This window comes from Mus caroli, chromosome 9, assembly GCF_900094665.2.
Source record: "Mus caroli chromosome 9, CAROLI_EIJ_v1.1, whole genome shotgun sequence".
In the NCBI taxonomy this organism is placed as follows: domain Eukaryota; kingdom Metazoa; phylum Chordata; class Mammalia; order Rodentia; family Muridae; genus Mus; species Mus caroli.
Genome location: NC_034578.1, coordinates 11,407,890 through 11,416,220, shown reverse-complemented (window position 1 = coordinate 11,416,220; position 8,331 = coordinate 11,407,890). Strand labels below are relative to the sequence as shown.

General features: G+C 40.7%; 1 pseudogene; it reads left to right on the top strand.

Annotated features, from left to right (window-relative positions):
• Window positions 1–7,110: 7,110 nt before the first annotated feature.
• Window positions 7,111–7,265, top strand: LOC115032018 (annotated as a pseudogene).
• Window positions 7,266–8,331: the final 1,066 nt, after the last annotated feature.

The following is an 8,331-nucleotide window of genomic DNA, read 5'->3' as shown; positions in this document are numbered from 1 at the left end:
ACACACACACACACACACACACACACACATTCATTCCATAAGTTCTGTGACTCTAGGGTGCTGGCAGCATGGAGAGTCCTCTGGGGACCTTGGGACAGTCTGCCGAGTTTGTGCCCAAGATCCGAAGTTCTTGTCATATAGATCTTTCACTTGCTTGGTTAGAGTTATACCAAGATATTTTATATTATTTATGGCTATTGTGAAGGGTGTTCTTTCTCTAATTTCTTTCTCAGCCCATTTGTATAAATGAGGGCTGCTGTGGCTTTTTTTTTTTTTTTGTATTTAACTATGTTATGGAAGGTGTTTATCAGTTATAGAAGTTCTCTGGTAGAATTTTGGGGGTCACTTATGTATACTATCATGTCATCTGGGAATGTGATATTTTGACTTCCTTTCCCTTTGGCCTCCTTTTGTTGCCTATTTGCTCTTGATAGGACTTCAAGTAATAATATTGAAAAGGTAGGAAGAGAGTGGGCAGCCTTGTCTTGTCCCTGATTTAATTTTAGTGGAATTGATTTAAGTTTCTCAACATCTCATGAGATGATTTCCTTTGTTTGTTTATATAGTGAATTATATTGATGGATGTTCATGTATTGAGCCATCCCTGCATCCCTGGAATGAAGCCTAATTGATTATGGTGGATGATATTTTTTTATGTGTTTTTGGATTCAATATTTACAAAGGTAATTGGTCTAAAATTCTCTTTCTTCATTGTTTAGGTATCAGGGTGACTGTAGCCTCATAGAATGAGTTTGGGAATGTTCCTTCTGTTTCTATTTTGTGTAATAGTTTAAGAAGTACTGATGTTAGCTCTTCTTTGAAGGCCTGGCAGAATTCTAAGCTAAAAAACCATCTGGGCCTGAACTTTTCTGAGTTGAGAGACTTTTAATGACTGCTTCTATTTGCTTAGGGGTTGTAGGACTGTTTTAATAGTTTACCTGGGGACTGGAGAGATGGTTCAGCAGTTAAGAGCACTAACTGCTCTTCCAGAGGTCTTGACCTCAAATCCCAGCAACCACATGGTGGCTCACAACCATCTGTCATGAGATCTGACTCCCTCTTCTGGAGTGTCTGAAGACAGCTCCAGTGTACTCATATACTATATATATATATATTAAATATATTTATTTTACCTGATTTTGGTTTAATTTTTGTAAGTGGTATCTATCAATAGAATCATCCATTTTGTTTAGATCTTCCAATTTTGTGGAGTTCAGGCTTTTAAAGTAAGACCTAATAATTCTTTGGATTTCCTCAGTTTCTGATGTTATGTGTCCCTTTTCTTTTCTTTTCTTTTTCCTCCCCACCCCCTTTCTCCCTCTTACTCCAGCCCCTGCTTGCTCTGGGCTGCTCGCTCTGGCTCTGCTCACTCTGCCTCATAGGTGTTTTATTTGTTTCTGGTTACAGATGGTTGTGAGCCACCATGTGGTTGCTAGGATTTGAACTCATGACCTCCGGAAGTGCAGTCAGTGCTCTTAACTGCTGAGCTATCTCACCAGCCCCCTAGGTCTTCCTTTTCATTTCTGATTTTGTTAATTTGGATACTGCCTCTGTGCCTCTTAGTTTGGCTAATGGTTTATCTATCTTGTTGAGTTTTAGCTTTTGGTTTTGTTGATTCTTTCTATTGTTCTTGTTATTTTTAATTAATTAATTAATTAATTCATTAATTAATTAATTTCCTGCCATTTAGTCCTCTTGGGTATGTTTGTTTATTTTTGTTCTAAAAAATTCAGGTGTGCTGTTAAGTTGCTAGTATGCGATTTCTCCCATTTCTTTGTGGCACTTACTGCTATGATTTTTTTTCACTTAGCACTGCTTTCATTGTTCCCATAAGTTTGGTTATGTTGTGCCTTCATTTTCATTGCATTCTAGAAAGTCTTTAATGTCTTTATTTCTTCCCTGGCTCAGTTGTAGTGGCTTGTGTTCTCATGCTAATCGTGTTACCCAAAAAAACCTGTTTACAATGTCCTGCGCATAGGTAAAGGAAGCCTGACCTCAATTGGCTTTGACTGGGAAATAAAATTGCCAATGGCCAGTGTTTGGGCAGGGTGAAAGAGGCAGGCAAGAAATGCAGGGGAGAGGAAGAAGGAATTCTGCCTTGAGAGGGGCGTAGGATGGACTGCAGACCATACCATGAAGGAGCAGAGGATGAGACGGCCAAAAGGTACAAAGGGAAAGAGGCCCCACAGGAGGGCTGCCCAAAAGGAAACAGGGCAGCAAAGATAAAGTATAGACTTAGAAAGGGTTAACTCAGGAATACCAGAGGGGGTTGTGTGCTACCTGGGGAGTGGGTGGGTGGGCTCAGGAAGTGCCCAACCATTGAGGTAGTAATGCATATTGTGTGTATTTTTCTTTTGCGAAACCAGAGAACTCTAAGGAATGGCTAGAAGCTCCATCACCTGATCACCTGCTGGGAGCTCAATTCACCCCTATATCCAGTGGTCATTCAGTTAAGTTTCCATGAATTTGTAGGCTTTCTGTTTTGTTGTTGTTGAAGTCCAGCTTTAATTGATGGTAGTCTGATAAGTATTTGGTCTGATGAGTATATGGTCAATTTTGGAGAAGGATTCATGAGGTGTTGAGGAGACAGCATATTCTTTTGTGTTTGGATGAAATATCCTATAGATGTCTGTTAGGTCCATTTGATTTATAACCTCTGTGAGCATCATTATTTCTCTGTTTATTTCTGTCTTGATGACCTGTGCATTGGTGAGAGTTGGATGTTGAAGTCTTCCACTATTCATGTGTGGGGGTTGATGTGTGATTTAAGCTTTAGTAGTGTTTCTTTTACGAATGTGAGTGCCCTAGTATTTGGGGCATAGATGTTCAGAATTGAGACATCATCTTGGTGGATTTTTCCTTAGACAAGTATTTGTACCTTCTAGTCTCCCCTCCACCAGCCTGAAACCTGCTTGCTCAGGGGTGGAGCTTCCTGCTCAATCGTTCTGCCACACCCACTGCTGGAACCTGCCGCTTTGCTGTTCGGAACCATCCACGTGGTCACCCTGCTACTGGTCCCCGGGACTATTTGGCGGGAATCCGGCCCCCTTCCCCTGTTTCATAACTGCGTGCGGAACAGTAAAATTGAGCTTTGATCAGAATGCCTGTCTTAGCTGCATTTCTTTCTCTCATCGCCTAGCCCCTCTTCTCTTCCAGGTTTCCAAAATGCCTTTCCAGGCTAGAACCCAGGTTGTGATCTACTGGCCAGACACTGGTACAACAGTACCTAGTCTCTTTTGATTACTTTTGGTTGAAAGTCTATTTTATTAAACATTAGAATGGCTACTCCATCTTGCTTCTTGGGTCCATTTGCTTGGGAAAACTTTTTTCCAGCCCTTTATTCTGAGGTAATGACTATTTTTGTTGCTAGGGTTTGTTTCTTGTATGCAGCAGAATGAAAGATCCTGTTTGCCTTCATTCTGTTAGCTTGTGTCTTTTTATTGGGAAATTAAATCCATTAATGTTGACAGATATTAATAACCAGAAATTGTTAATTCCTGTTATTTTGATGTTGGTTGTATTGTGTAGGCATATGTCTGTGTGTGTGTGTGTGTGTGTGTGTGAGATTCCCTTCCTTTGGTTTGCTGGTGTGGGTTATTTATTTCCTGTGTTTTCTTGGGTGTAGTTAGCCTCCTTGTATTGGAGTTTTCTTTCTAATATCTTCTGTAGAGCTGGATTTATGGATAGATATTGTTTAAATTTGGTTTTGTCATAGAATATCTTGTTTTCTCCATCTATGGTGATTGAAAGTTTTGCTGGGTATATGAGACATAACATCTATGGTCGTAGAGTCTATAAGACATCTGCCCAGACCCTTCTGGCTTTGAGAGTCTCTGTTGAGAATTTGGGTGTAGGGCACAGAGGTTAAGAGCACTGACTGCTCTTCCAGAGGTCCTGAGTTCAATTCCCAGTAATTACATGGTGGCTCACAACCATTTGTAATGAGATCTGATACCTTCTTCTGATTTGTCTGAAGACAGTTACAGTGTACTCACATGCATGAAATAAATAATTCTCTTTTAAAAAAAGAGAATTTGGGTGTAATTCTGATAGGCCTGCCTTTATATGTTACTTGGCATTTCCCCTTGCAGCTTTCAATATTCTGTCTTTGTTTTGTAGGTGTTGTGTTTTGATTATTATGTGGTGGGAGGATTTTCTTTTCTGGAATCTATTTGGTGTTCTGTAAGCTTCCTGTATGTTTATAGGCTCGCTCTTTCTCCCCTTTCTTCCTTCCTTCCTTCCTTCCTTCCTTCCTTCCTTCCTTCCTTCCTTCCTTCCTTCCCCCCCCCTCTCTTTCTTTTTAGCTTGGAGAAACTTTCTTCTATGATTTTGTTGAAAATACTTTCTGGGCCTTGTAGCTGGGAGTCTTCTTTGTCTATTCCTATTATTCTTAGATTTGATCTTTTCATGGTATCCCAGATTTTTTTGATATTTTGTTTCAGAACTTTTTAGATTTAACATTTTCTTCAAACGAGGTATCAGTTTCTTCATTGTATCTTTTACCTCTGAAGTTTTTGTGTTCTGTTGGTGGTGCTTGCACCTGTACTTCCTGTTCTCTTCCCTAGGGTTTCCATCTCCAGGATAGCCTTACTTTGTGTTTTCTTTATTGCTTCTGTTTCCATTTTCAGGTCTTGAACAGTTTTATTCATTCCCATCATCTGTTTGATTTCATTTTCCCGTATTTCTTTAATGGATTAATTCATTTTCTCTTTAATAGGCCTCTATCATTTTTATATGATTTGTTTAAGGTCCTCTTGTGTTTCAGCTGGGCTCTGGTGGTGAATATTGCCTTAGCTCTTGCTGTGTGTGTTCTTACACAGTCCTTTAGTGACCTGTTGTCCTGGGTGTTGGCTAGATGTTCCTGATGCTGGTAGAATTCCTTGGGGAGGCAGATAGACCTGTGGGCCTGACAATGGAGCTTGGGGAATAGCATGCTGTTACTTCTGTTGGTTGTACCCCAGGGGAACCTGGCAGACAGAGCATTGGTGGAGAGGCGTCTAGCCTGGATGCTCCAGGGGCATGGCAGGCCTCCTTTGGAAGGCAGGCAGAGCCATGGACCAGAAGATGGAACCTCTGGGAACTTTTGAGAGGGTATAAATGCCAGAGCCCCAATAGGGGCTGGATGTGCTCCAAGTAGGCTGCTGTTGTTTCCTGTTGCTGTGGTTTATTAAGTGGTTCTGAGCAAAGAGACAAGAAGAAGATATGGGATATCCTTATGAGGAAGATGGACTGGCCCCAAGAAACTCAGTGCCACTAATTAGCAGGAAATAATCTAAAAAGGTCTAAGTCTCCTTTCTTCTCTAATGCCTTTCCAACCTAGTGTTGGGGGTATTAGAAGGGATTAGGGCAAACTAAGAATTGGAAGGATAGTGGGTATAAGAACCCAATAAAATAGTCAAAAAGTGTGTGTGTGTGTGTGTGTGTGTGTGTGTGTGTGTGTATCTTCACCTGCCTATGTTCTTCCAGCTCCTGTAGTGTCTATGCCCCTGTGGATCTGTGACAATGGGTACACTGTCCCAGCCCCAACCAGGACTGGAAGACTTGGCCACTGACTCTCCACTATTCTGTTTCTTCTGGCCAGGTGGCCCGTATTGGTCTCAAAAGCCCATCTACCTTTAACGTCTGTGCACTGGGACGTGGTCAGTGATCAAGAGGATATTACAGTTCTGTACATATACAACCTTGCTCAGTTCATCCAATTATGTAAAACATATACCACTAGATGTGAAGCTACAGATTAAATCCAACACAGTGATAGTGGGAGATTTCACTAGTAAACTTTCACCAATACGCAGGCCATTTGTATAAAAATGAATAGAGAATTATTGGCATTAAATGACATTTTGTATCAGATGAAGCCAACATATGTGCAGAACACTCGTCCAAATACTAAAGAATATATAATTTTTTCAGCAGCTCATGGAATCATCTCTAAAACACACCACATATTAGACACAAAGCAACCCTCAACAAACATAGGAATATTGAAATAATAGTCCATATTTTATCAGAACCTTTAGTCCACTAAACTGGATAATCTAAAAGACATGGATAAATTTCTATACATATATAATTTACTAAAATGAAATAAATAATTTAAAAAGACCAAGAATTAGGGATGAGATTGAAGAAATAATAAAATATCTTTTTAGTGATGGCTTCATGCAGAATTCTACTCAACAGCTACAGAATTAACACCAACTCTAACCAAGTTATTCCAAAGAAAAGAAGGAAGACTTCCTAACTCGTTGTATGAAGCCAGTATTACCCAGACTCTCAAACCAGAACAAGACACAGAAGCAACAATAGCAAAAGAATAGACCAGACTCTGTGATGACTGTAGATGGAAATGCTCAGTTCACGTTAGACTGTGGTGGGCCTTTCCCTGGCTTAGCGAGGCTTGCTGGGGTTTCCTATCTCCCTTTCTTTCAGCTGGTGGGTTCTTTAGTTTTTCGTTGTCCCCATGCAATTCTGTTTTTCCTGCGCTGTGATCCTTACTCCCCTCAGTCATTTGTGTGCATTGTTTTAGACTTCAGTCAGTTGCCCTGTCCTCTTAAAGAGCATTCATGCTTTTACTTTCTTCCCCCTTTCTATGCTTTGAACTTGTTGACTGTGCTTAGAATTGTTCTTTTGAATTCTCCATTTATTTCATGTAAGTTGCTTTCCTAAGGGGATCTTGCTGTGGAATTGGTGATTTGGGGAGACTTCTGTCTAAGGTCAACAACACAATGTTTTTGGCAGCCAACATTTGGTGAAGTACTACATTTTTTAATGCAGCTCCCAGACACAATGTAATATCTTGAAATCCCTCCAGGTGGTGCTCCAAGTCTGCCAAGAGCAGGTTAATAGTTGTTGAAAGGGTAAAGAGGGGTTGTGTATGCCTTACTGTAAAGGAGGAAGGATGGTGGGACAGAATAATATATACGCATATGCATTATATATATGTATACATATAGGTAGATATATTTTAAAATTTGAAAATAGATATTTTTCATACAATATGTTCTGATCACTGTTTCCTCTCTCCCAACCTCTCTTTGATCCTCCCACCTTCCCACCTACTCAACCCCATATCTTTTCTTTTTCTCTTTCATTAGAAAACAAACAGGCATACTTACCTGGCAGGGGAAACATTGCGATCACGAAGGCAGTTTTCCTAGGGCAAGGTTTATCCATTATGCTCTGGATGTGCTGAACCCTGTGATTTTCCTAAATTCAGAAAACTCGACTGGATAATTTGCATTGGGGGGAGGGATGCTCTCTCTTGAAGAAAGGCAAAAAGCAAAGGAAAATAAACAGGCAACTAAAAATAACTATAAAAAATAGAATAAAAACAAACAAACCAGGGTAGGACAAAACAAACAGAAGAAAAAAAAAAAGAGCCAAAGAAAAAGCACAAGAAATGCACAGATAAAAAATCCCACAGACACACATTGGAAACCATAATCTTAAACCAAAAGACCTGGAAGCTTTAAAAAAGAAAAAAAGAAGCCTAGACTACGCACCATGAGACAAACACTTCTAAAAACACTGTCTTGTTTTGTGTTGATCATTTACTGCTGGGCATGGGGCCTGCTCTTAAATATGGTTTGTATATCCAGTGAGACTTCATTGGAGAAAATTAATTTTTCCTTTGGGAGTTGTTCTCAACTGAAGATAGCTTCTGGGTTTGGTTTGAGGCCTTTTGTCCACTTCCCCTCTTAGCTATGGGACTCCATCTGACTCAGACCCGTGTAGGCTCTGTCTCTGTGAGCCAGTGTGGTGCCAGTCTCTGAGTTTCTTTGTGCATCGGTCCTGCTGTGTCTACAGGGACTTGCTTTCTTGGTGTCCTCTATCCTCTCTGGCTCTTACACTTCCCACCTTCTCTTCTGCAGGGTTCTCCAAGCCCTGAAGGAAGAGATTTGATGGAGACATCCCATTAGGACTGAGTGTCCCAAGGTTTCTCACTCTCTGCACATTGTCCAGGTGTGAGACTCCATATTTGTTCCTGTCTGCTGCAGAAGGAAGCCTCTCTGAGGGCTGAGCAATACACAGATCCGTGGAAAAAGCAGAATGTCATTAGGAGTCATTCTATTGCTATGTTCCTTTAGCAGAACTGCAGCATTGGGTTACTTTAGGTTCATGGCCTATCTAGTCTCAGGTTCTTTGGGCAATGGTCCCATCTCATGGACTGAACCTTAAATCTGACCAGATAGTGATTGGTTACACCCACAACTTTTATGCTATTACACAAGACTACCTTGTAGGCAGGCCACCATGGTAGATGGAAGGGTTTATAGCTGAGTTGGTGTTTACCTTTCTCCTCTGGTACCTTCCTGTACCATGAACACT